This window comes from Mirounga leonina, unplaced genomic scaffold (genome assembly GCF_011800145.1).
Source record: "Mirounga leonina isolate KUSES-001 unplaced genomic scaffold, KU_Mleo_1.0 Mir_93, whole genome shotgun sequence".
In the NCBI taxonomy this organism is placed as follows: Eukaryota; Metazoa; Chordata; class Mammalia; order Carnivora; family Phocidae; genus Mirounga; species Mirounga leonina.
In genome coordinates, this window is record NW_023270854.1 from 34,807,272 (window position 1) to 34,832,587 (window position 25,316).

Sequence of the window (25,316 nt, forward strand, 5' to 3'; positions counted from 1 at the left end):
TTTTAATTTCCACCCGGTCCAGTTAAAGTTGAACTGAAAAGCCCACAGTAAATGATTTTTTTAATAAAACCGTATAAAGGAGCCCCAACCTGAAGCAGAATAGATATGTGGATTTTCAGAGGAGAGGGGGAAAAAATCATATATTGAAAAAATAAATTTCCTAACCCATTTTACACCCCAGATTTTATTACCACTGGAAGTTTTTAAAAATTCTAATTCCCTGTGCTTTCCTTCAACTGTTTGTTTACCACAAGGGCTCCTTGGGCTTGGGACCAAGGACTCAATGGGTCAGTTTCAGATCAGTTTCAGATGCTTGGTCCAGGCAGTTTCACCTCTGCCTGATTCTTCATGTGATTTTTCTGTTTCTGCATCTTCCTCCCTGTTCAAGCCCAACTCTGAGATCCCTGAGATCAATACCATGCCCCAGGAAGAAATCTCTCTTCTCCTCTCTCTAACACCCAGCACAGTGCTATGCATACAGTAGGTGCTCAATAAATGTTTGCCAGTGATTGGCCACACTGTGGAGAAGCCCTAACCCACTGACCAAGGGGAGGCCAGAAAATCTTCACAGGCAGCTTTGGTTCCTGTTATAACACCCTCTTCCTGAGGCAGTGGGGAGGGGGACATCATTTCAGTGCTCAATCAGGGACCGCCTCAGAAGAGGGGAAGAGGAGCAAAGAGCAGATCACTTGAACACCAGGGACATAGAGCATAAGGGCTGTGGTTGTTTTGGATGGGTCAGATAGGGAAAATGCAGAAAGAGGTACCAAGAGGAGCTGTAAACTAGACACACTGATGTCACCATCTTTCCAGGGATCTGCCCTGAGCATCTCTTCTGTTTTCTGGGCTCAGCAAGACCATAGCCTCAGAGATGCCCATTCCATACCTATCAGAAGGTGCATGCGCACCCACGCACCCCATCCACGTGAAAGGGATAAACTTAGGTCCCCATGAACCAATCAGAGGACACGCAGGAGAGGTAGTTAAGGCTGTAACTGCTGTAGCAAGACAAGGGATGGAAAGGTTCATGAACACTTAGGTTCCTCCGTAGAGGAGGGGGCATTTGAACTTGGCCTGAGAGCCCAGGTTGGATCAAGAGAAGCATCAGGCCTGGGCAGAGTATTGGTTCTGGAGGCTGGGGGCAGTATGAGCACAGGGGTGGTGGTGGGGAATGAGCGGGTGTGCCTGAGGAACAGGACAAAACGCTGCTTAGCAGAGCCTAATAGATGTAACTGGAGAAAGTAGGTTGGTCCAGGTGAAGGAGGGCCCGAAGAGATTATAAAAATGGAGACAATCCAACCCACTCTGTAACAAGAGCCCATGCCCCTGTCCACTCGAAGAGGCTTTCTCTTCAAGAAGTACAGCTCTGACCGCAGGAAGCCCGCACTGCTGCCCATCTACCCACATGCACTCGCTGAACCCTTCTAGGACCACAGAGAAGTCCATAAGGACGAGGCTCACTCCCACTTTTGGGCAGCTCCCATCTATCTAGGGGGGCCACCCCACCTCCCAGATGACAGACAAGCCCTGAAAGAGAGAACCTGGCAGGCGACAGAGAAGGATGGGCCCTTACAGTGGGTGCAGCCAGGGAAGGCTTCTTGGAGGAGGGGAGACCAGAGCTTACCCTTGGAGGATGAAGAGATCCATAGCGGGGCATGGAAAGGAGGGTCTGTGTTTCATTGCCATCTCCACAGGGGGACCAGGAGCAGTCAGTGCAGGTGGGTGGTAGGCGGTGGGGCAGGGGGAGGTTTTCTCCTCTCTTACCGAACCTCTGGGGAAGGCACTTCTTCAGCTTTTGCCTTGATCCCTGTGCCATTGAGATCCCAGCCTCTGCGACCCCCACACGCCTCCGAGCTCTTATTCCTCCTCAGCCCCAGTACACACCCATGGCCCCAAAGGCCAACAAGTCCTTCTTCAGGGAGAAGGGGGTTTCCGAAGAAGACCAGGGCAGGGAGGAGGTGGAGGAGGAGAAGTTTAAGCTCTTTAAAGGAAGCTCCCTTGGGGGGGCTTTCACGGGGTGCCCTGGCTTTGAGGGAAACCGTCCTGGACTGTGGGTCCTCTGGCCAGTGCCCTCTTCCCACCTAGATGCCCAGCTCTCCCCAGTGCCTGGTCTGCAAAGTATGAACTGTTGCTGAGAGAAACGGGGAAACAATAAAGGGGCTGAGGAGTGACTTGAAAACAGATCCTTCTTCAGGATTCCACCAGAGGGTGGAAAACGCCTTCCCTCCAGGCTGTCTCTTGCCTTCCAGTCCAGGGAAGGATGGAGAGCACAGGTCCACAGACTGCTGCTTCGTTGCCAAGGAGACAGCAATTACTCAAGAGTTGTGTAGGGTTTTTCTGCCTTTCCTTCTTTCTTTCTTCCTTCCTGTTTTTAAATTCTGGGCCTGATGAACTGCAGTCGGCCTGGCTGCCCCCTCCTCCGCTCCCCACCCCCACCCCCAGCCGCTGACTCTGCATGAAAGGTCAGAAGGGCTGTAAACAGTTGTTTCCCAAAATGACAGATGCCCCTGCTTGGGGTAAGCATGGCAGGAGAGAAACCATTTGTCAAAGTATTTATAAAGCGGGTGGAGATGCTGAAGTTGTATTCCCTCCAGGTTAAAAAAAGAAAGAAAGAAAAAAGGCAGAGAGCCACAAGGGAAACAAGAATCCAGCAACTTCTCTCACGACCCACTCTCCTTTTTTACCAGCCAGAGATGGTGATGAGTGTTCTGTGCCTGTGGAGATGAACAGACCCGGGCTCCTGCCCTCTGGGTGTTTGCAGTTTGGGGAGACAGACTCACACCGGGGCAGTCAGAGACAGCAGTCTGGGTAGGGAGATGTGTCAGATGGGTCTGTGAGGCCAAGAATGTCACAGGCCGAGTTGGAGGAGAGCAGGTGTGGTGGAGGGAGTCTGGGCCTCCTGTCCTGAGCTTGCTCTAGGCCTGAGGGAGGCCTGCTGGGGTCACCAAGGAAGCCTGGAGGAGGATGAGAGCCCCAGAGCCGAGGCACCCAGAGTGTCCAGATGCCATCTCTATACGCAGACACAGGCCAGCTCGGGGGAAGAAGACCTGTGCTTCTGCAGTAGCTCCACCACTGAGCCTGAGTAATGTTCTGTTGGGTTGGGGCAAAGAGGGCCTGGGGTACCCTGAAAAGCCAGGCTAGAATATTTGGCTCAGGGTGGGGGACAGAGGGCAAAGCTGTGTGCTTTAATGTGTTAATTTCCTCCTGATGCTTTCTTCCCTTTCCTCTTCTTTTTCGAATTAACCATTGACCATTGTAAAAAGGGGAATTCAGTGGCATTTAGTACCATCACTGTGTTGTAGAACAACCACCTCTATCAAGTTCCAAGATGTGTGTATCAGCCCAAAAGGAAACCCCATATGCATTAAACAGAGCATATTAATGAATCCATTCCTATCTCCTCCCAGTCCTTGGCCATCACTAGTCTCCCTTCTGTTTTGATGGATTATGGATTACATATTCTGGATGATTCATATGAATAGAATCATACAATATGTGACCTTTTGTGCCTGACCTCTTGCCCTAAGCATGTTTTCAAGATTCATACATATTGTGGCATGGGTCAGAATTTCCTTCCTTTTTATAGCTGAATAATATTCTATTGTATGGCTAGATCACATTTTGTTTATGTATCAGTTGATGTAAATTTGGATCGTTTCTACTTTGGGGCTATCGTGAATAGTGTGGCTGTGAATATATTTGTACAAGTATCTATGTGAAGATAGATAGAAGATGTGTTCTCCATTCTTTTGGGTAGAGAGCTGTGTGTAATTGCTGGAAAATATGACTGATGTCTTCTTAATTTTTTGTAAAGTTCCAAGCTGACTTGTCTGTTTCAAAGTCTCCAACTTGATTTAAATTAACTCTACACTTAACTGAGTGTATACTCTGTATCATCCCCTCTCTGATTCTAGGAGCTACCCGTCTGATACATTCTATCCCCATTTTATAGATGACAAAGCTGAGGTGCAGATAGATTAGGTCTTGGGCCAACCAACTTAGAGGTGCCAGAAACTCAGATGCCATTTCCTGGATTTTCCCACCACACCACACGTGGCTCTCCCACATGACCAGGGCACCCAGTGCCTGGATATCCCAGCTTCACGGTACTAGTTGTGGAACTCGAAATGTCCAAGTATTTAATTTCACGTGAGGCCAGAATCCTCTAGATTCCATTATAGACAGGCAGTTGCGGGTGCTAATATTTTTTTAATTGGAGGGGAGGACATCAAATTGATGACCTTCTTCCATTACATTCATTTTTGTATAAGTGAGTTGGGGAAAAACAAGCTGAAGTCCATTGAGGGGCTGAACCCTAAGCCATGCCAGTGGGAGGGAGACTGGTGTTACGTCGGAAATGTCAGGATGGGGCTCTGGGGTGAGAAGACCACAGCAGGGCAGGAGCAGCACGAGCAGAAGGCTCCGGAGGCAGAAGAACGGGTTGAGGCAGCAGGGGAGGTGATTCTAAGAGCAGGTGAGCTGCAGGCTGCAGAGACGGCTGTTCTCTTGCCAAGCCTGGAGACGAATCTCAAGGTTTGTGCCCGAGTACGCCGAGTGACATGGCTAGTCTCCGAGGGAGAGGACCGTCCCCGCCACCCACTTCTGCTTCCCCAGCCAGGAAGAGATGGCTAACTAAGAGGATCCGCCAAAGGCAGTGAGGGGCTCCAAGCCCCCAGACTGCCAGACACTTGAGCTCCCAGCATGACCTTGAACAGCACATGCACAGATGTGATGGGAGCAGTTGGCTTGTGTCCCCTGCGGCTGCACCTGTGGCATTTGTCAGCCTGGAGTACAGACGTGCCCTACCTATGCATACTTGGTGCCATCCATCAGCCCAGCAGGAGGCGGGAGGGCCCCACTCCGCACTTACCTCCCTAGCACTCCACCCAACCCCCAGCCCTCAAAAGACCTCAGCTGCTGAGTGCACGGTGAGACCACAGCCCCAGACCTGGACACCTGCCCTGTAATTCTGTCAGGCAATTAGCGCAGCAAATGGGCCCAGAGGGGCCTGCCTGTAGGGAGTCGCCCTCCTGCCTCCAAATGCTTCCCCTGGCTCCTGCCATGTGCTGATTCCAGACTGATGGGGCACGCTCACTGCTCCCTCCCCGTGCCTCCAACCAGAATCTCCGTCAGCTCCACTGTCTCTGATGTTTTAGTCGGGCCTTTGAGGTCCCCCAATCGAGCCCGCCCTGTCTCATCTGCCAAGGCAGCTGGGGACCAGATTTCAGCCCGATCAGGGACCCGAAGTAGGAGAGGGAGAAGCCCAGAGGAGGCCTGCCCAGGAACTCTGGGGAGGTGGTACCTGCTCTTGGGAGCCGCAGGAAGGAAAGTGATGATGAAGTTGTCCCGGGCGGGGGGCAGGGTGGAGAGGAGAAACCTACTTGGGAGATGTCTGTGGGGTGGGTGAGGTGAAGGAGGAGAATGTAGAACTCCCAAGTTTCTGCCTTGAGAGTGCCAATCACCTGTTTGGGGGAATCCAGGACACTGGGTAGGTGTGGACAAAATAATGGGTGCCCCTTCGCTCAGGTTGAATGTAAGAGGCCATGAGCCCCCTCCAGGCCACGATGCTCAGCAGGGAGTGGTGTCTGGGAGATGGACATCAGGCCACCGTGGCTTAAGGGCCACATGGGAGCCACTGTGAGTCTGGGTGAAAACAGTGAGGGGGAGGGACAACCAGGTATGAACCCCGGTCTGCTCTCAATGAGTTGACTTCTCCCCGAGGAGCCATCATTTAAAGTTAATTCCTGGAACACGGAGACCTGACTGAGGGGGATGACAGAGACCAATGTCACAAAGGAGGCAAGGCTGAGAAGTGTGTGCTGATTTTGGAGGAAATAGGAAGTCACAGAGGGTTTCAAAGCAAGGGAGTGACAGATCAGAAGCTAGCCTGAGACTGAGACACTGGAGGTCAAGGGACAAATTAGGAGATTATAGTAATGGCCCAGACAAGGGAAGCTACGTCAGGAGATAGCAGACAGGAGCTCCCAGGGAGAGAGGTGAGACTTCTGTCCTTAAGAATAACCTTACAGTGCAGTTCTAAGCAAATGCAAATGCCCCTCATCTAAGGGGAGGGGGCAGGAAAGAGGAGGCCTCCCCACCAGCCCAGCTCTCATTCAGATGAGAGTCAAGGGCCTCAAGGGCCTTGGGCAGGATCCCAGGGAGCACAGGAGTCATGCTAGACTGGGATCCACCTAGGTGCCTTGAGCAGCCAGGCCAGTTGTCCAGCAGGGTAAGGATGGGGAGAAACATAAGCCCCAGATCAAACCCTGAGCCCTTCCTGGTGACTGTGACCTTATTGCATCTCTCTGGTCCCTCATTCCCTTATTTTGAAACCTTCCATTCAGGAATGTGGAGCTTTCCTCATTCCTTTGCATCTGTTCCATGGAAACAAGGGCACCTGACCCTCTACCTCCCAGGAAGTGAGGAGCAGTGGGGTGGAGGATAAGAGAGAGATTAGGAGTTGGAAAAGTGCTCAAGGAGGTGGCAAACTTGTAAAAGTCAGAAGGGCCATAAAGCATGAGGCACCGGATGTTTTCCCCATCCCCCCAGGGAAGCTCCATATCCTCAACGTGCTGTTGCTTTCTGATGGGTATTGGGTGTCTGTTGGTGCGAGGGAGTCTGAGTGGCAAAGGTAAGCAGCGAGCGACGGAAGAACCTTCCAGGCCTGCAGGGTACAGGGCCTGTTACCCAGACCCAGTTCAAGTTCAGGGAGGTCACCAGGCCCATTTTGGGGCCTCATACTATTCCAGGTGTCTGGACCTCCCTCCCCACATCCCCCCCTGCCCACCTGCCTCCCCAGGATGGCCTGACATGAGAGTGTAGATGTGTTTTGGGAAGTCGCCCCTGGGCCCATGGGGGCGGGGCATGGCTCTGGCACCAGTGGTTCCCTCCTGGAGGCTGGGGTGGAGGAAGCTGGTCCTGAGCGAGGGCCCTTCAAGGGACCCTGCCAGGTGATCCAGGTGTGGCCTTGACCTCCAGGGAGCTGGTCTGTTTGTCCAAACCTCCCTACACAGTGGGTTTTTTGGTCGGTTGTGTTTTCCCCAAACAAGCTTATACAACTAGTTTCTGCTTGTTTCCTAAATTATTTTTGCTGCTGCTAATTATTTCACACTCCATATACAAGAGTTATTGGGGTGGGTAATGGGAAGCAAGGGATTGTTTCGTGGGAGCATCGCGGGCTCCAGGACACACAGGCAACTTTGATTTGTTTTTCTGCTCATCCACCACCCAAGAGAAGGAACAGAGAATGTCGAAAGGAGGGGCGCCTGGGTGGCTCAGTTGGTTAAGCGACTGCCTTCGGCTCAGGTCATGATCCTGGAGTCCTGGGATCGAGTCCCACGTCGGGCTCCTTGCTCAACGGGGAGCCTGTTTCTCCCTCTCCTTCTGCCTTCCGCTCCCCCTGCTTGTGCTCTCTCTCTCTCTCTGACAAATAAAATCTTAAAAAAAAAAAAAAAATGTCGAAAGGACAGGGAAGGGTGGAGAAGGGGGTGGGGAGGGGAGGGGCAGACACAGAGGGGCTGAGGCTTTGGAAGGCATAGCCTGCCCACAGCCTGGGAGGGAACACCTGCTGATGGGGCCAAGGCCACTACCCTGCCATCCCATGGAGAGGAGAGGGTCCAGGGCAGCTCAGGGAGGCTGCATGATCCACAGGACACCTTTGTTTAAGAATCTCACAGAAGGGACATGTGTGGGGCCTGGCACCACCCTGGGAGTTCCACAGGTCACCACAGGCCTGCATCAATTCTCTTGTACAGTGTGGAAAGTGGGGCTCAGAGAGGTTCAGGAACTTACCTGAGATCACACAGCCAGGAAGTGGTAGAGCCCAGATAGGAGCCCAGGTCTCTCTAATGCCAAAGCCTGCATCTCTAACTGCCCTGCTCTCTGCCTGCTACGAGGGCCCTCTTTGTTCCCACGGATGCTTCTCGGGGGTGCTTCCCTGGGAGGAGGGTGCTTACGTTAGTCAGGAAGGGCCTGGCTCCCATAGTCATCCCCACTTAGTCCCCAAAAGCCCATGGTGCCTGAGCTCCAGAACACAGAGCAGGTGTACCCACTGCCATATTCCCCACAGGGCATCCCCCATGACAAGTGTGTCCTTTTTAGCTGAGCTCTGCTGAAAGGAGGGTACAGTTTTTCTAAGGAAAATTAACCAGGAACCTAAGCGGGGAAGCAAAACTAGCAAGTCTAAGAGCCGCCGAGAGGAAGGGTGTACAGAGCCCAGACTGCTCTCCTGATGCAGAGGGTCGCCTGGCCCCGGCACCAGGCCCAAGGGTTGGAGCCCGCTGAAGCCACTCCCACGGAAGCTGGAGACGGGTCTGGCGCTCCGCTGAAGCAGGTGCTCCCTCCTCGCCCTGACCGGGGACCCCCAAGGCCCCGCCTCACCAGCCTCAGCCTGGGTGGCCTCAGCTGCCCAGAGATGCATGCTCCTGTGGGCCCCAGGCCCACGGTGACCAGCTCCACTTGGCCCAGGCTCGTCCTCTGGAGGACGTGTCTCATGCCAGCCAGCGGCTGGAGCTGGGATGTACTCTGTAGACACTGAATGATATCTGCCGGTCCAGGCAACACTCTGGCCTCGCCTCTTGGGGCTCGCCAGGTTTCGTAAACACACCAAAAACAAAAACAGAGCCACTGCATCAAGTGAGAAAATGTCAGCAAGGGCTCCACGACATCCCTGATCCACAGAAAGCGCTTCCTCAGGCCCTGGTGGCTGGTACACACCTGTGACTCCCAGCTCTCCCTGACCCCGGGTACAGCTACACATACCAGGTCTGTTCTAACACTTGGCTATATGGTCTCATTTAACCCTCAGCATCCCAGTGAGGTGAGTGCTGGTCATCTCCTATTGTACAGGGGAGGAAACTGAGGGAGAAAGGGGCTAAGAAACCTGCCCCAAACCCCACAGTTCAAAGGTGAGAGAGCCACGCAATGTGCAAGCCCCGTTCCGAACCACTGCCCTACATGGCCTTGAGATGGGAGAGGCTGCACAGATCAGCTCCCCCAGCTCCCCTCCTCTCCTTACAACTAAGGCTGCAGGTGCCCCAAAAACAAAGGTGGCTTGTCCCTGGGCATAACCCATTTTCTTGATGTCTCTTTTAAGAGGTCTTCCAGGGATCCTCTCCTCTCCTTGCCCTGAGAAGCCACTCTCCTAGACCCACTGGGGTTCTCTCTGAGTCCTGATGCTTTGCACTGGAGAGGAAAACTGGGCTCTGTCCTCACTCATCCACCCTGGATGGCGGCGGGCAGGCACAGGAGAGTCCCAAATGGGCATGAGGCCGGGCCCAGGGGACAGGGGCCTTGGGGGACACAACTGACATCAAAGCAGCACTCAGGCCTTCCCACTGCCCGCACCCCCCCACACACACACACCAGCCAGGGAAGCGCTGGGGAATCATCACAGCCATTTGATGGATGGGGACGCCAAGGCCCAGAGAGGGGGAAGGACTCACCAAGCCTTGGTGGCAGGAGTGGCCCTGGACAGAAGTGATGGGATCTGGGAGAGGTGACTTGTTGGCAGGGGTCCTGGCTCCAGTGTCCCTGGACACACAGCTAGGCACAACGCAGAGGGGCTCTGCCAAGGGAGGGCACAGCTCTTCTACCAACTGGGCAAGGTTGGTACAGAGTGTCATGATCCCCAGCAGGCTCCGAGGGGCTCTCTGGCTCTGTTGGCCGGAGTGCCCGCACCTGCCAAGTGGCCCGAGGCCATCAGAGCTCACTGGGCCTGCCCTGGGCCTTGAGAAACCTCCAGGGGAAATTCTTCTGTCTTTTGGCTTCCAACACTCCTGAAATAGGAGCTGAGTGCTCGGCCCTGGGCTGACCTTTGGGGCACAGGGTGGGCAGAAGCACGCACAACTCCCAGAACTATCCCAGGGGAGTCAGAAGGGAGAGAGCACAGGGTCTGACCTTGGGAAACAGACCCACGGATTTCAATCCCTGCCCTGCCTCTTCCGAGGTCGTGAATGGCCATGAGCGTCCTGCCTGAGCAATCTGAGCCTCAGGCTTGTCCTGGGGAAGTGGAGGAGAGGGCCTCTACCTCACAGGCACACCGTGACGCACCAGACAGGACCTGGTGCTATGAAGCTCCTGTTCAGCCCAATGCTCACCCCTTCCTTAGTCGCTGATATGCAGGCTCCGAGGGGGCAGGAGCCAGAGCAGACCCCATTGCTGGGTGCCTGGCACAGGCCTTTGGAGTTCAGAATGGAGGTTTTGGAGGAGTCAGGGGGTACTGCTTGGCAGAAGTGGGCTGTTGCCTGGGCCGTGGCAGATGAGTGGGAGCTGGCCAGGCAGAGAGGTGGAAGGAGGCCATCCTCAGTAAGACGAGACAGAGTGCCCAGGCATGGGCCGGGTCTGCAGGGTGGTTGGGGAGGCTAGGGTGGGGAAACACGGAATAAAACCTGGAGAGGCCAGGGGGCTGCCAGAGGCGCCCAGTGGTGTCGAGCGGTGCAGTGGGGGCTCTGGCCAAGCTCAAGCAGCCAAGAACAGGTACTGGCCTAGTAGGTGGCCCGGCCCCTCCTCCTGGGCCCCTGCATTGTCTTATGAGACACCCTGTACCACCTTTCCAGAGAGTGCTGATTACACCCTTTCTGTAAAATAAAGAACAGAAGGAAGAAAAGAAGCGAGCCCTCTTCTCCTCCGCCTCCCTCCCTCCCACTCTCCCCGCGTCCCCCCTCCCTCCCCGCCTCCCGCCTGCTCTTGGTCTCTGTTGCTAAGTAGATGGTAGGTTTATTTGCGGCTGTCGGTTCCCAGTAGAAAAATTTCGTCTTGGAGAGCCGCCTGGATGGGAATGGCTTCAGCGCTGATTTCATGGAGAAGGTCTGTGCAGTAATTAGTGTTCATGGGGGAGGAATTGGACTGGCAGGCTCCCAAGAAAACTACTCCCCAAAAGTTAGCTCGAGTCCAGAGGGCTACATCAAATCCAATTCCAGAGTGTGCATCGAGATCGCTATGTATAGACCCGCAGACGAAACAGGCAGTGAGGTTGCACGAGGTTCACGGAGGGACTGGTCATGGGAGGCAGAGGTAGCCTGGGCCATTGTGAAACCAGGCGGCTACTGCTGCCCACTGAGCCCTGCACCTCCCCTCCCAATCCAGCCTGCCTGAACAGACGCTCCACAGGAGACGAGAAAGGGGGGGGTGGAGGGGGGGTAACCGCTTGCTAGATGACACTGGGGTGCATTTCTAAGGAGCACACCATCTGATTGTAAATGCCTGCTGCCCTACTTGGGTCCCCACCGTAGCCCGCTCACTCCAACCGCTGGGAATAAGCCCCGCTTCTTCCTCTCCACCTCTGTCAAGGCTCCTGGGGGCACTCCCTGCCTCCTTAAGGGCCCCCCTCATCACTCATTCTGTCCCAGGCTTCCCCAGGCCTCTGGGGTCAGAAGCGTGGTGGTCGCTGGGGCACATACCACTTGGTGAGGCTTCTTTCATGTCTCTCTGTCCCCAGTCCTTCCCCAGGCTGGATGCCCCTGAGGTCTGGCCGCCTGTCTTCCTCTCCAATCCTTTCCTCCCTCCCCAGGCCAGGATTGGGAAGGAGCAGGTGCCCCTGGACATCTAGTGAAAGAATTGAGGGCAATAGGCCTCAGAGGTCTGCCATGGGCTGTGGTGGCAGGTGGGGGGGGGGCGGATTATCCCACCTTGTCCCACCGAGGCCTTCAAAAACAAGTAGAATTAGGATTAAAATCCAGAACTCTGAATCTTCCTTCCCATTTTCATTCCCCAGAATTATGTCAGAGCCAATCTTCTGCTCAGGTCAGGATTTTACAGACAAGGAAGCCGAGGGCCCCAGAAGGCCAGGGGCTTGCCAGAAGGGTGCTGTCCTGGCCTCTGATCCAAGTGGCAACTTCCAGCCCAGTATCTTTTCCCACTTCTGTGTAGTGGGGGCCTTTGCACCCACGGGTCTCCCACCGTCTGCATTGCTGCCACTCCTACCTCCTTCACTCCAGTCCCAGAACCCCCAGTCTCAGCTAGCTCTGCCTCTCGGCCACAGCCCACATTGCTGGTGCCCGGCAATTCACAGGGTGTGTCAAGCCAGGGAGGAGCCTCTGTACCGAGCCGCAGATGAGGGCCACAGCTGCCTGGGAGTAGAAATGCCAGGGAAGATGGCCAGCAGCCATATCTTTTATTAACCCCACTGCCCGGCTCTCCCCTTCTAGGCCTCCGCTCCCCCAGCTGGCCTTCTTGGCCATGGGGCTCAGTCAGCTCAGCCCAGACAAAGCAGAGGTCTAATGGAAATTTCTAGGAAGCTGAGAGAAAGGATAAAACCCGGGGATACAAAGATCGAGCCTTGACCAGCTGTGGGAGTCAGACCCATCATGGAAGTGATAATGTCAGACCTCAGGTCAGCTCGACCTGGCACAGCTCATGAAGTCCCCTGGATCCCCCACTCCTTCCAGCCCTCAGACCCTCTTGAGGGCAGTGAGAACAGAGAATAGAACCATACACACATCTAGGACACATGAGCATTTCAACCTGTGTCTCCTCCTCCCCTTAGCCCTGGCCACTGCTCATCATCCTCCCAGGCAGGGGCGGGGATCCCAGACGGACTCAGCCCCCTCATGCTCACACTAATCTGTACCCGTTACCTCCATTTGGTGCAAATCCTTAGAGATGCACCTCCATCTGCTGATTTACTCTGCTTCCTACACATTGCATCTAGGGCTTTCCATGCTGACCACCCAGTGTCTGCTTGCTCTCCTCCTCAGGGTTGCCCTGGGCCCTCAGTCCTCTCGGACACTTGCTCTCCTCCCTCAGCACAGGAGGCTGGGCAGGGACATGAGGTCCAGTTCCCCCACGGACCTTTCCTTCTCTGTTAAAGAACAGAGTACACTTCCTCCTTCTCTCCTGTTCCACCCATCCATTCACTGATGAATGTACGCTAGGACCCACTTTGTGCCAGGACTCTGCTGGATATTGGGGACACAGACTCATGGGCAAGGATATCAAACCCATTTCACAGAAAAGGAAACCGAGGTCCAGAGAGATCTGGTGACTTGCTGGAGCCTGTTTTACACATCAAGAGATTGCCTTCAGTAGGCATTCTAATGCCAAACCAGTGTCCACCCCTCGCCCTGTGCTTCCTGTGACCATGACGGGCCCTGTGCCAGGAGCAGGGCAACAAGGGTCCACAGCAGATGGGGCCGGCGCCGCCACTTTGGAGCTCATGGGGCCTCTCGAGAAGTCAGTGAGTAACACAGATGTGTTCGATTCACACCCATTCCCTCCCCAGGAGGGCACAGGATTCCATACCCACCCTGCCGGGGCTGCCCATCCCAGGCTGTCCGATCGCCACGCTGCCGAGGACCTGCACGGCTCTCGCCTGAGATCCCCCCTTTCCTCTTCCTAGCCCTAGAAGCCCACATTCCCAGGCCTTAACAATTCCTCTCACAAAAGAAACAATTGACACTAAGGTGCCTCTTTGGGGAAGCATGAAGCCAGCTCTTTGTCACTCAGGTCCCCACCAGCTCATCACTGCCTCCTGTCATTAGCATATCAGGTACAGGAGGTAAACAAAACACACTCACATCCTAGGCTCTCAATGCACACCGTCAGGCGCTCCGAGCCCCGGGTGCGCTGGCCTACTCGAGACCAGGAACCGGATAAGCTCCCTGTCCTGGTGAGTATGTACTGGGGTGGGGAGGTTACAATCAAGTAAAGTGCGCAGGTCCCACACAAGGGAAGAGGACAACACCAGACAGTTTAAATACCAAGGCTCTTTTTCACACTGTAGGGCACCTTTAGCACCACATCACCACTGCTGCTCCCAAGACGGTGGCTATAGTAATCCCTCCCCCACTAGTGATAGGCCCACGACCCCAGCAGGTGAGTGTTACCAGCTCCCTTCCCCTCTAAGGAACCTGAGGCCCAAGGGTTGAGTTGGGACTTCGTAAACTACCCAAACTACCCAAAATACCCAGGGCTTCCAGAACAAGGCAGAGGCCACTGCCAGAGCCAGACCCCCTCCCTCGGAGATTGTAGCCCTCTCCCAGGGGTCCTGCTGATGGAAACAACCAGGCCATGGGGGTTAAATGGCTTTTCCAGAGGCACCGGGTGGCAGGTGACAGACGTTACCCTATTTAGGGGTGGAAAAAATGGTGTATCCTGGAGTAGTCAAGAACGGGAATTAAATAGACGGGCAAGAGAGAATATGGGATTCTAGCCATGAGACAGAAAAAGAAAGGAAGGAAGGAAGTGGGAGGGAGCCCTGCACTGATTTGCCCGTGCCCTGAGCAGAGCCCAGCATCCTCCTCCAGGAGGTTGCAGAGCCCAGGGTTAAGGTCACAGACTCTGCAGGAGGCCTGCCGCATCTGGCAGCCCAACTCTACCAGGGACTGGGCCACAGGCTCTGGGCAAGTCTTTTGTCTTCGAGTGCCTCTGTTTCCTTCTCTGTAAAATGGGGGTGATTATTGTACTAGTGCGTAGACTTATTGTATTAAATGATTCAATACCTTGAAGCACTTAGACCCATGCCCAGCAGATAACCAATCATCAGTGTTTGCTGTTAGCATGAGCCCCGCACAAACCTTGGCTTGGCTGGTATGCTCCTGCACATTTATCACCTAGCCTTGCAAGTTTGTTCACCTAGGGTCTCCTTTATGTCTTTTATCATCTGACAAATGGTGGGCCCTCAGTAAATAGTTGTGGAATGAGTGAGTGAATGAATCATCTTTCCCTCCCGCCACGGATGATAGTACCGCCCATCCCAGTCACAGGGTTTGAGTCTGATGTACACGTCAGCACATTGGGTAGTTCAGTCTTCTTTTTTGGTGGGCTCTGTGGGATGTGGGTAAGTCTCTGCGAAGAGAGGAAATCAAGCTGAATGCCAGGCTCTGTCTCACCCCCCAGAGGTCACCCTCCCCATTTGCTAATTGCCTCTCGCCCACCTTGGGCATTCTCAAGGTCAGCAATGAATGAAGGGTGAGCATCTCCATCCCTCCCCAGGATTGGGGCCAGCTGACCGGCTAGAGCCTCTGTCCCTCCTACAGTGTGATGGCTACCTCTGCCAGGGCTCAGAGAGTTTGAGGGATTAACTCATCAAGGCCAGCATAACCATCACATTTGCTAACTACTCCTTTGCTGCAGCCCTCAGGTTAAATATTGCTAACTGCCTATGATTGAACCTATCTTATTGCTGTTGGGTGAAGCTCAATGCCAAGCCAGAAGAGTGGCTTAAGTGGCAGAGATCATGAGGGAAAGACACCCTCCGCTGAGAGCTGGACCATGGCCTGCCAGGACTGTGTGAGATTGTTTTTCTGCTTTTGCAAAGAAAATCACATTTTCCAAACATTGATCCTGTAATATGGGACTCCTGGCTATTGGTCTTTTCAAAATAGCCTGTCTTGGATGCTGAGGTTGGAATTTCTTGGTTGGTGTGCTGTTTCTTTTTGTTGTTGTTGTTCTTTAAGTGAATTAGGAAGGAGTTAGGAAGGAGCCAGGAGAGAGAGGCGGGATTAATTCACCTCACCTGGCAGGTCCTGAGTGCCCGAGCCCAATCAAAGTGGAGCTGGCATGCCCTCCTTTCTGATTCTCAGCAGCTCAGCTGCTCTTGTGAAGCCCCCATTCCGGGACTTGTTCAAGGATGGACAGGACAGGCCCAGCCCCATGAGCTGTGCTCTGGTAGGAAGACAGAGTTTCTGCAGATGAGAACAGCAGAAAACTCTGTTCAGCCAAGCCCTCATGGTTATGTTTTAGACACTTGGACGCGGAAGAACTCATTGGAAGGAGAATCGGGGAGTGCTGGGAAGCTGGGGAGGGCTGCAGAGGTGGTGGGAGCTGGTAGAGGATACTCCCCCACCCTGCCCCTGCAAGCGGGGAGGACACCTCAGGTGGGAGAGGAGCCAGAGCTAAGGCCCAGAGGTGACACAGGTATGCGCTGGGGAGAAGTGTGGTTCGGTGTGACCGAGAAGAGGGACAAAGGGACTCCTCAATCTCCTGCCTTGAGGGTGTGATCTCTCTTTTCACGGGAGAAAGGAGCCAAGAGAGGCTCATCCCCCACTGCACAAGGACATCATGGTGTAGAGAGCTGTCTCTCTGGATATGCCAGGGACAATTTCGGGGAGGCAGCCGGGGGCTTCAGGAGCATACCAAGGAGGGATTCCCCCACATTTCCACCTACCTGTGGAAGGGGATCCTATTGGGGAAAATGACCCCCACCTTAATTTAGCTGGTCCAACCACCACGTAAATCTCCAACAAAGGGAATTCTATGCAACTCAACAAGGATCTGCTGAGCTTCCTCTGTGGGCCTGAGACAGACAAACACACACACACACACACACACAGGACCTGGCAAACACTGGGGGCCGCTGAGGGGCTCAGGTCCTGCACCATGTCATTCCCATGCACTGAGGAGCTCAGCGTGTCAGGCCAGGGGTCAGCAGCTTGGCTGAGGTCAGCCAGCCCAGCACTGCAGCCACAGCAAGACAGGGGGAGAAGGAGAGACAGTTGCAGGCCAGCGGTGGAGATAAGAGCACAGAGACAGAAGTGCTCTAAGACAGGAACATGCTTTCCCTCCCAGACCAGTTGAGACGGCCCAGCTCCCACAGTTCAGTGATGGGCTGGGTCAGGCCAAGGGAGCTCCTGAGAGCCCCTTCCCCTGTGGCACTCAGTTAGCAGTCCCTTCCCACTGAGTCATGCCTGTCTTCTCGGCAGGTGCTCCCTGTTCTGAGAAAATTCAAAACAGGAAGATCTAAACTCCCCAACCACGTTAATTAGACGGGAACATGGTTCAGTGTCTGTGCTTTAGCATTTATCCTGGCATCCGTGTGAGTAACAAGTGCCCCACATGCATTTCACATCCAACCTGGATGCTCAGATAGAGCCCTCTGTGGAGGAGCCCAGGGCCTGACTTTGACATTGGAGGGGGCACTAGGGGTAGAGGGAGCTCAGGTAGTTGTGGCCCAGGGAAGCCCCGGAGAGCCCAGCTGACTCCACCTGGGTCCTTGCAGGAAGAGAATGAGGTCATCCCGGAGCCCTTTGTCCCAAGTGCAAGCCATGGGGTGGGGGTGTGGAGGGAGGACATCTCTCATGAGGGCCCCCAGGGTCCAGACACTACGCAGGGCTGCTGGAGGGGACAAGAGCAACTGAGCCCCAAGCAGCCATCAGGGGCCTCAGGTCTCTACTTGTCCAGTTGCCAGATGCTGATAATATCACCATGGCCTACTCCGAGGTACAAGAAGGCTGAGCTCATGGGAGCAATAGCACTGTGTCCGGTGAAGCCCCCCACGAAGACAGGGATGAAAGGGAGCACCGCGCGCTGTCATGGGAACCAGCAGGAGCTTTTGGCCGAGAGATGGGGCACAAGGCAGCCCCTCGGCTACGGGAACAGAGCCGGCACAGGGGTCAGCGGAGAAGGTGGTCCTTTGTCCCTGGGCTGAGCCTCAGAAAGGCTCGCACCTTCCCTGGGCCAGGCTCCACCACTGAGAGCTCTTTGCTGAGAGAGGGGAGAGGCCATCAATATGTCCAGGTTTTGTCCTTTCTCACAGTGCCATAAAGATATTGCAGCCGACACCATGCATGTCATTCTCCAGTGCTGAGGGTGTAAACAAGGGCAATGGGCAGGAGAGATACTTGGCAAAGGCCTGCCCGCCACTCCTTTCATCCTCTGAGGTCCAGAGCCAATGAGGTCCCTGGGTCTGAGCTTCCTGGGCCCTGCCCCATGCCTCGCAGGCAGAGAAAGAGAAGGCTGGTCCCATTCCCCAGGGGATCCTAGTCTAGGTCTGGGGACATCCCTATCCCCCAGCTCTGTGTCCATCTCTGCCTTGCGGCCCCAAAGGGCAGAAGACCTGGGAGAAGTAAGAGACACGCTTAGGGTCGCAGAGAGCCAGGTTAACTTTCCCACGCCATGCAACCATTATCTCTGAGAAGCACTTGAACAGGCTACCACGCTCGCCTCTGGAGTTTCCTGTTTAAAGATAGTTGATGCAGGAGGGCAGTGCTGAGCCCCAGAGCAGGATGAGGGCCAAGGGTAGAGTTTCAGCCCTGGAGGGCCCTGAAGAGGGAGCAGGCCTGCAGCCCTAATGCATTGGCTGAGGGCGCCATCCATCTCCCCCGCCTGCCGGCAGCCCTGTCATCCCCACCTGCCACGTCTCCTCCGAGGAAGATGGATGGCTCCTGCCACCATCAGGGGCCTGAGCTGAAGGGCAGACGTCCCAGACCCTCTCCACACACCCTGCTTCCCCTGCAGCCAGCCATTTCTCCCCAGCATTTCAGATCACTGTCACCCAGGCAGGCGCAGAATGAAGTTTAACCACCACTGCATTCAGTGATGTCTGACACTGGGAAGAGAAGAGGACCCTGGAGATGGCAGTTCCTATAGTATCAGATTTCCATGTGGGCAAAACACACATAAATGCAAAGCAGACAAATATGTGTGTTCTAACTGCCATCGATAAGGGCTTTAAGAGATGCTGGGGTTGGTGTGGTCAGGCGAATCTTCATGGAAAAGGGGAAGCTCCGTCCCTCCTAGAAGGACATGTGAGCTCCGAAGGAGAGAGGCATGGCAGAGGCAGCAGGGGAAAGGATGCTCAGGCTTGGGTTTACCCCATGGAGGTGGAGATGCAAGAGGAAGTCAGAGTCACACACATGGGTGGGCTCATTGTCCCTCTCCTATGGAGAGAGGGAAACCACAGGAGCTGTTGCAGTACCAGCAGGGAGCATTCCTCTGGAGAAGGGGGAGAAAGGAGTAAGGTCCAGGTAGAAAAGACTGGGGAAGGGGGGGCAGACCAGAACCACCAGGACAGGTCCTGGGAAACTGGCAAGAGGGTCACCCAGTGGCTGGGCACTGGGAAAGAGGCAGAGACAGTGTCATAGTCCCCTGGTCTCTTTCTCCTGCCTGTCACTGGGCTCTGCTGAGCCCCAAGGGCCCATTCTCAAGTTGTTCAGGGATTAGATGAGCAGACAAGGCTCACCCTTAGGGCAGGAATCAGAGGAAGGTGAGACTGTGGGGGTCCAGGTATGTACCCAAAGAGGCGGGTCTTGAAGGAGGTGCAGACCCAGGGCAGGCACAGAGATGGGAAGACATTCCCAGAGGAAGAGCGTGTACACGAGGGACAGCTCTGCAGCTGTGTCTCCTGCGTGCGTAGGAAAGGAGGAAGGGGACATTTGCTCCAGAAAGCACCAGACAGGTCACCCTTGCTCATCCAGACCATGGGGGACAGGAACTGGGGTGGGGCGGGGAGGAGGGGGCGGATTTGGCCTCAGAACACCCGTGGCCCTCTTTCCTGGGAGGCTGGCGGATGCTCCCTCTCTCCCTCCCTCTCTCTATCCACCCCCAGAGATTCTGCCTTAATTTCTCAGCAGCAGGGACTGTATCTGTTTTTTAAGATTCTCCAGGTGATTTTCAGGTGCAGCCTCGGTGAGAACCACTGAGGGGTGGTGCCCTGAGGATGGGATTTCAGGAACTAGGCAGGTCTACCGGGGAAGATCTGGGGCGGGGAGGGGGTCTTCCTGGACTGCCCAAGAAGACCGCACTGAACAGGGAGCCCCTCCTTGACAACCCATTGGTCTGGCTGGTTGGTGCGTTTCCTGCTCCCTTCCCTTCCCCACCCCGTTCCCAGGCCCTCGCTTCCTCTCACTTCCTCCAGGCCAGCCAAGAGCAGGCCCTGAAGGTTCTGATGTTTTATTAAAGTCCAGATCTTCCTATTCTAGGGCCACCTTCCTCTGGCTAATTCTGTAATTCAATTAATGGGAAGCCAAGGCCTGGCTGGGTGGGAGGAGGGAGCACGTTGGGAGCCTTCCCTTCCGTGATGATTACACCCCAGGCTTCAGCCCTGCTTGGAGTTGGGCAGGAAATTGTACTTCCTTCACTTCACAATGACAAGAGCCTTTTATCCCCGCACACGGGGGCTTTGTAATTTACTGCCATCTCGTGCAATTAATTCTGCCGGGGCTGTTTTTTTCCCCCACGTGGGAGAGGGCACCCGCCCACCTCCTCAGGAACCAGTGGTGCCCCCTCGCCTCATCATCCTCAGGCTGCCTGGCTGGAGGGGGGTGTCTGCCACCCCCACCTGCACCTCAGCCCAGCAACGCCCTCCTGACACCACCAGCTCTGCCTGCCTCCCCATGGCTGCCTGGATCCTGGGCAGCTCCTGATTAACCTCTCCTGACCACACCGTTCTCCCTTCCCTTCCCGGCTCCCCGCAGGGCTTCCCACTCTCTCTTCAGTGCCAGGTGGCTCCCCTTCTCCCACCCCATGGCTCTCTTGGTCTCCCAGTCCGCAGATCCCTGAGCTAGAAGCTCAGTCCTCCATTTAGAAGCCCTTGTCTCTGCCCTCACAGAATGGACGGTCTCTTCAGAGACACAAGCCAAGGAACAAATGGGAAGGACAAGTAAATACGAAGGATGAGTGGGAGGAGGTTAAATGTCAGCATGAGGACGAGTGAGTGCAGCCCGGTGTTCAGCGCACATGGTAGAAGAGAAGCAGGAGGGTGTGGGCCGCCTCATGCAGGGAACCCCGGCAGGCAGCTGCTGCTGGAGGCACTGTCATGGGACTTTTCTCAAAATGTGACATCTCTCTGCTCCCATTCCCACCCCAGATGATTTCCAAAGTCCATCCCTGCTCTACTGGGCTGCAGTTCTGTTCTGCTCAGGTCCATGATTCAGGAGGGATGGGAGACTCAGGGGAGGGGATGGTGCTGGGGGACCCTTCCTCCAGCACAGTGGGACAGGAAAAATGGGAGCTGAGCGGCGAGGTCATAGCGCCAGAGATAGTCGCTTCTGCACTCCCCACCTTAGATCCCGCCTCAGATTCACTCGGCTAAACGGGAGAACTGGAGAGCCGAGATGGGGAGGCTCTGGGCTCCATCAGTCATGGATTCCATCCCACAAACATCGGGAACTCAGGGCCACAGGACCAAGATGCCATTCACAGCTCGCTGGGTGGAGGGAATCTGCTTCGATTCCTGAGCTCAAAGGAAGATTTGAGACCGGGCATAGCTGGACCCTCACATGATAATTTCCCTCATGAATAATTTGCTAGGAAGCTGATGCCCAGTGATCTTTGACTGTCCTCTCAAAATGGGCTGTGGGTCTGGCTCACGCATTCGCACCTCCTCCCTTTTTATCCTATCCTCTTTCAGCAAAGCTTTTTTTTCTTTAAAGTTAATTGTGCAAGTGATACATGAATACATTCTGGTGTCTAACTGTGTCGATCAAACCAAAAAAGGTTAATGTTATGGGAGACGTGCCCCACCTTCCCACAGACTCCCTGTTTTCAGCTTGGTGTGACACCTTCTAGACTTTGTGCCATGGTGTAAATACAGATTCAGGTGCACAAGGAACTAATGGACTATGTCTTCACTGCATGTACATGGCATATGCTGTTTCATGACTTTGCTTTTCGCATCTGACTGTGGCTTCCCATGCTGGTACATTTAGGACCATTTCATCATTTTAACTGCTGTAGAGTATTCCACGGTTGAAACATAAAACCATCTCTGCACTGAGAGACCTTTCGGTGGTTTTCAATTGTTCTGCCTTTCCGAACAGCCACAGTGGACTCCTGTTCTCTCTGTGAGCACAAGGAAGAGCCCCCTTGGAGGGCCGGGCCAGGGAGGGAATGCTGGGCCACCGCCCCATCCCCAGGGAGAGGTGCTCCCTTCTCAGACCTTCTCAAGGTGCAGAGCCTGGTCTAGCCTCCTCTCCCAGGCCAGGTTGGCTCAGTAAGCAGCTGCTCTGGGACAGAATCCCATTTCCTGAAGAGACTGAATAAACTGCGAATTCCCAAGCGGCCTCACAGATGTCTCTGGGGACACGTGAGCTCAGCACAGCACGTCACAGAGAGTGAGCAGGGCAGCTTTGGTGACCGCTGAGCTGAGGCCCCCCCTTCCACACCCCTGCAGCTGGAAGCCCCTTCCCCAACTCCACAACTCCGGTGAGGAGCAGCAATGAGCACCAGGAAGTCAAAACTAGCGTTTCTGAGTGGGGTTCTGTGTGCCCCACCCCCCTGCCCTACACAGGAGAGGCCAGCGAGTGCCAGTGGGTGAGGCTTGGGCACTCTCTCCTCCCCTGGCCGCTCCAAGTCCCACCTGAGCCTCCACCTCAGGCCCACCGTGCTCTGCAGGACCCTGTGATGGCAAACTCTCCTTCCGAAGCCACCCCCTCCCTGCCAGGTTGCCACCCAGGGCTCTGCCCTCCACCAGGGAGCAGATGCAGTCCCTTCCTGCACGCTGGAGTTAGCGGTTAATAGCCGCTTATCCGTATCTGCTTAAAAAAAAAAAAGCCCTAGTGAGACACAGTGAGCCGAGCCAAGCCGAGCTGTGGCATGGGACTGGCTCAAGAGAGCACTTGAGAAGGGCCCGGGGGTCTGCCCCAACCGGCGCCTCTGTAAGGCTGGTCCCTCCTGGCAGACGTGCAGAGGGACCGAAGGAGGGACTCTGCCTTCTGACCTCCTGACCACAAGAGTGAGTTTTTGTTTAGGCTGTGCTCTGCAATTAGAGAGCTCTCTGCTGAGGTTGTTAGTACTCATTGGCTGGTAGGTCCCCCACAAACCTTTGAGGGGGATGGCTCTCCCTTTTTATAGATGAGGATACATGCCCCCCACCTATTGGCCCTGCACAAGTTGCTGGGCAGGATTCAGTGCTCTTGACAAATATGTATTGAGGTCCCGCCCTTGCTGTGGGCATTGCTCGGAGGGTGGGGAAACTGCCAATCAAGGAACCAACATGTAATGTTAATAGCTCAGTGGGGTGCCAAAGAGAAGAGTAAACAGGACAAGGGGTCAGAGAGGAGGTGTGTGCTGGGGAGGTGTGCTGTGTGAAAGGAGGTCAGAAAGGGCATCACTAGGTCACATTCAAGCAGAAGCCTGAGGAGAGTGAAGGAGCAAGCACGCAGAGTGCGGGGTAAATCAGGGCAGAAGTCCTAAGGCAGAGTGTGTCTAGCAGAGCTGAGAAATAGGAAGGAGGCAAGGGGGTAGGCAAGAGGAAGAACTGAAGGAGGTGAGGTCAAGGGGTGGAGATGTCAGGGACAGTCACATGAGGTCTGGGGGTTCCCTCAAAGATTCTGGTTCACAGCGGCTGTGAGGTCTCAAAAACACCGGCAGAAATTCCTGGAAGCTGGGAAAAAGCAACAGATCCTTTCTCTTTCCTGGGATCCTTTCCTCTTTTGTTATCTGACATCCGGGACCACAACAATGTGGTCATTTTCTCCCTTTCTTCCTCCTCCTCCGCTTCCGGGCCTTCCTCTCATCTCCTCCTACTTCCCCTTTCTTCTCCGACTCCTCCCTGTTCCCTCTTCCTCCTGCCACCTTCCTCCTTCTCCCCTCTCCACACCTGTCCCTGACCTTGTCCCTAGCTGGCTTGCCTGCCTGAAGCAAGACAGTGGCTGCCTCCCAGTTGCAGGCAGGCACAGACAGAGGACAAGGCCAGGAAAGGGACAGGAGGAAAGAGGCCCCCAGAGAGGCAGGCAACAGCACGAGGGAGGACGTCATGGGGGCCTCTGACCGCTATTCATTTCAGTCCCCTGGTGTCTCCATCAATAACCGTCTGCCAAGACCAGGAGGGAGGAGTGAGGAGGGGGGAGAAGGCGGGGTGATCTGGGGTCTGGATGGGGAGGGATGGGATGGAGTGGAAGAGAGGCTTCTTGGCACTTGCATGTCCTCCCAGCCTGGGGCAAGAGTTGGAGGTGGGGAAGGCACAGAACCCACAGGTTGCCGAGAGTTTCTGCCTCATGGGTATCTCTCCCTGCTTCCTTCCTCCTATCTTTCTGTCCCCTTCACACATACATTCCCTTCCATCTCCTCTCGGAAGGTGGGCAGCAGGACCAATTTCTATACTGGAAGAGAAGGAAGGGTTGCCCCCTACATACACACACTGGGTGGTGGAGGAGAAAGGAACTGCCGAGGATGCTGAGAGCACTCTGTTTCCTGGGGAGCAAGAAGCCAGAGAAAGCCTGGTAACAAGGGTTGCTATAGGCACCACCAGCCTGCAGACCTCACAGGAAGAGGGCCTGGGCCACAGAGCCTAGCACACGGTGGGCACTTGGGAAGTAGTTAACAAACGGCCATGAGAATGGGTGGTCAAAAAGTGAGGTTGGCTTGGGATGGACTAGAGCAGTCAAGAAGGGCTGTTTGGAGTCAGTGGAACTTGATCAGATTCTTGAAAAATGGTGGGGATTGGAAGATGGGAAAATGGGGTGAGAAGGCACACCGGGTGCGAAGACCGTGAGAACAAAGACGAGGGGCAGTGGAGGGAAAGAAAACCAGGAAACAAGGGAGGTGGCCCGGCTTCAGGGTGCCTTCGGAAAGCTTGAGGGGATGGTTCCCCAGGAGACTCAAGGCTTCTGTTGGCCAAAGTTGGCTTTTTGACTTCCCTTATGGCCTGGGTCTTAAAGGCCTCAGAAGCCATGCTCAGCCATAACTTCAGGCAGAGGAAGAAACTGCCAGAAAGACTCTCCCACTAGCAAGCGTGCTCTTTGCTTTGTCACCATGCCTGAAGGGCCAGCATAAAGAGTCCCCCCCTGAGTTAGGTACATTGCTCTGTAAAATCCAGATTCCCTGGTGAGGCATGGTCAGAGTCACTTAAGGGGAAAACTACACTGGCGTGACCCTGGAGCCCACTGGGTCAGTCCTCTCAGTGCACACATGAGGAGACTGAAGCCGCACAGGAGATGGGATTTGCCAGGGCCGCCCAGGGAATTAGAGGCAGAGCAAGAGGCCCAGTGTTGAGCATTGGTGGGCTAGATATGCCCAAGAAGCGCTCTGACTGGAGGGGTGTGGAGATATCACTGCACATGGGGCGGCAGGGGACACAGGGACAGCCCCATTCACTTTATTAGTATAGACAGGCCTGGGGTCCTCCCTACAGATGGAGACTTTATTCGGCAGGGGCAGGTCTAGACGGTCCTTCCATCATCCCTGATGGAGCAGCCGGCAGCACTCGGAAGGGGCCAGAACGAGTTCATGGTCCAATGGGACTAGAGGTGCTGGGGGCGAGAGCAGGAAGCTGCCCCTTCCGGGAGGTGCTGGAGCTGAGACCGAACAGCACCCTGGGGGGAGGAAGGGAGGGAAGGAGGGAGGGAGAAGGCCGAGGCACGAGGGCACAGGGACAGGAAGGGACTCGCGGGGAGAGGGGGTGTGGTGGTGGGGGGGAAGATGCAGGGTGGGGAGACTTCGGCGAGTGAGCAAAACAGAAAAGCAACGCGAGGGACAAAAAGCAGACAGACAGGAAAACGGAGAGGCAAGAAAGCTCCAGGGGAATGCACAGGAGAGAGAGAGAGGTGGGGAGAGGGACCCAGAGCGGGGAGGGGCTGAGACTGGAGGGCCGGCGAGAGGGCGCGTCGGCGGCCCAGGGGCGCCCCACTGACCCTTCTCGGCGCTTGCTTCCCTCCCCA

The 25,316-nt window shown here is 55.1% G+C and overlaps 1 protein-coding gene across 14 annotated transcripts in view; it reads left to right on the forward strand.

Moving 5' to 3' along the window:
- Positions 1–25,316, forward strand: part of CELF4 (CUGBP Elav-like family member 4) — a 291,364-nt gene that overhangs the window by 50,464 nt on the left and 215,584 nt on the right. The window lies entirely within an intron of this gene.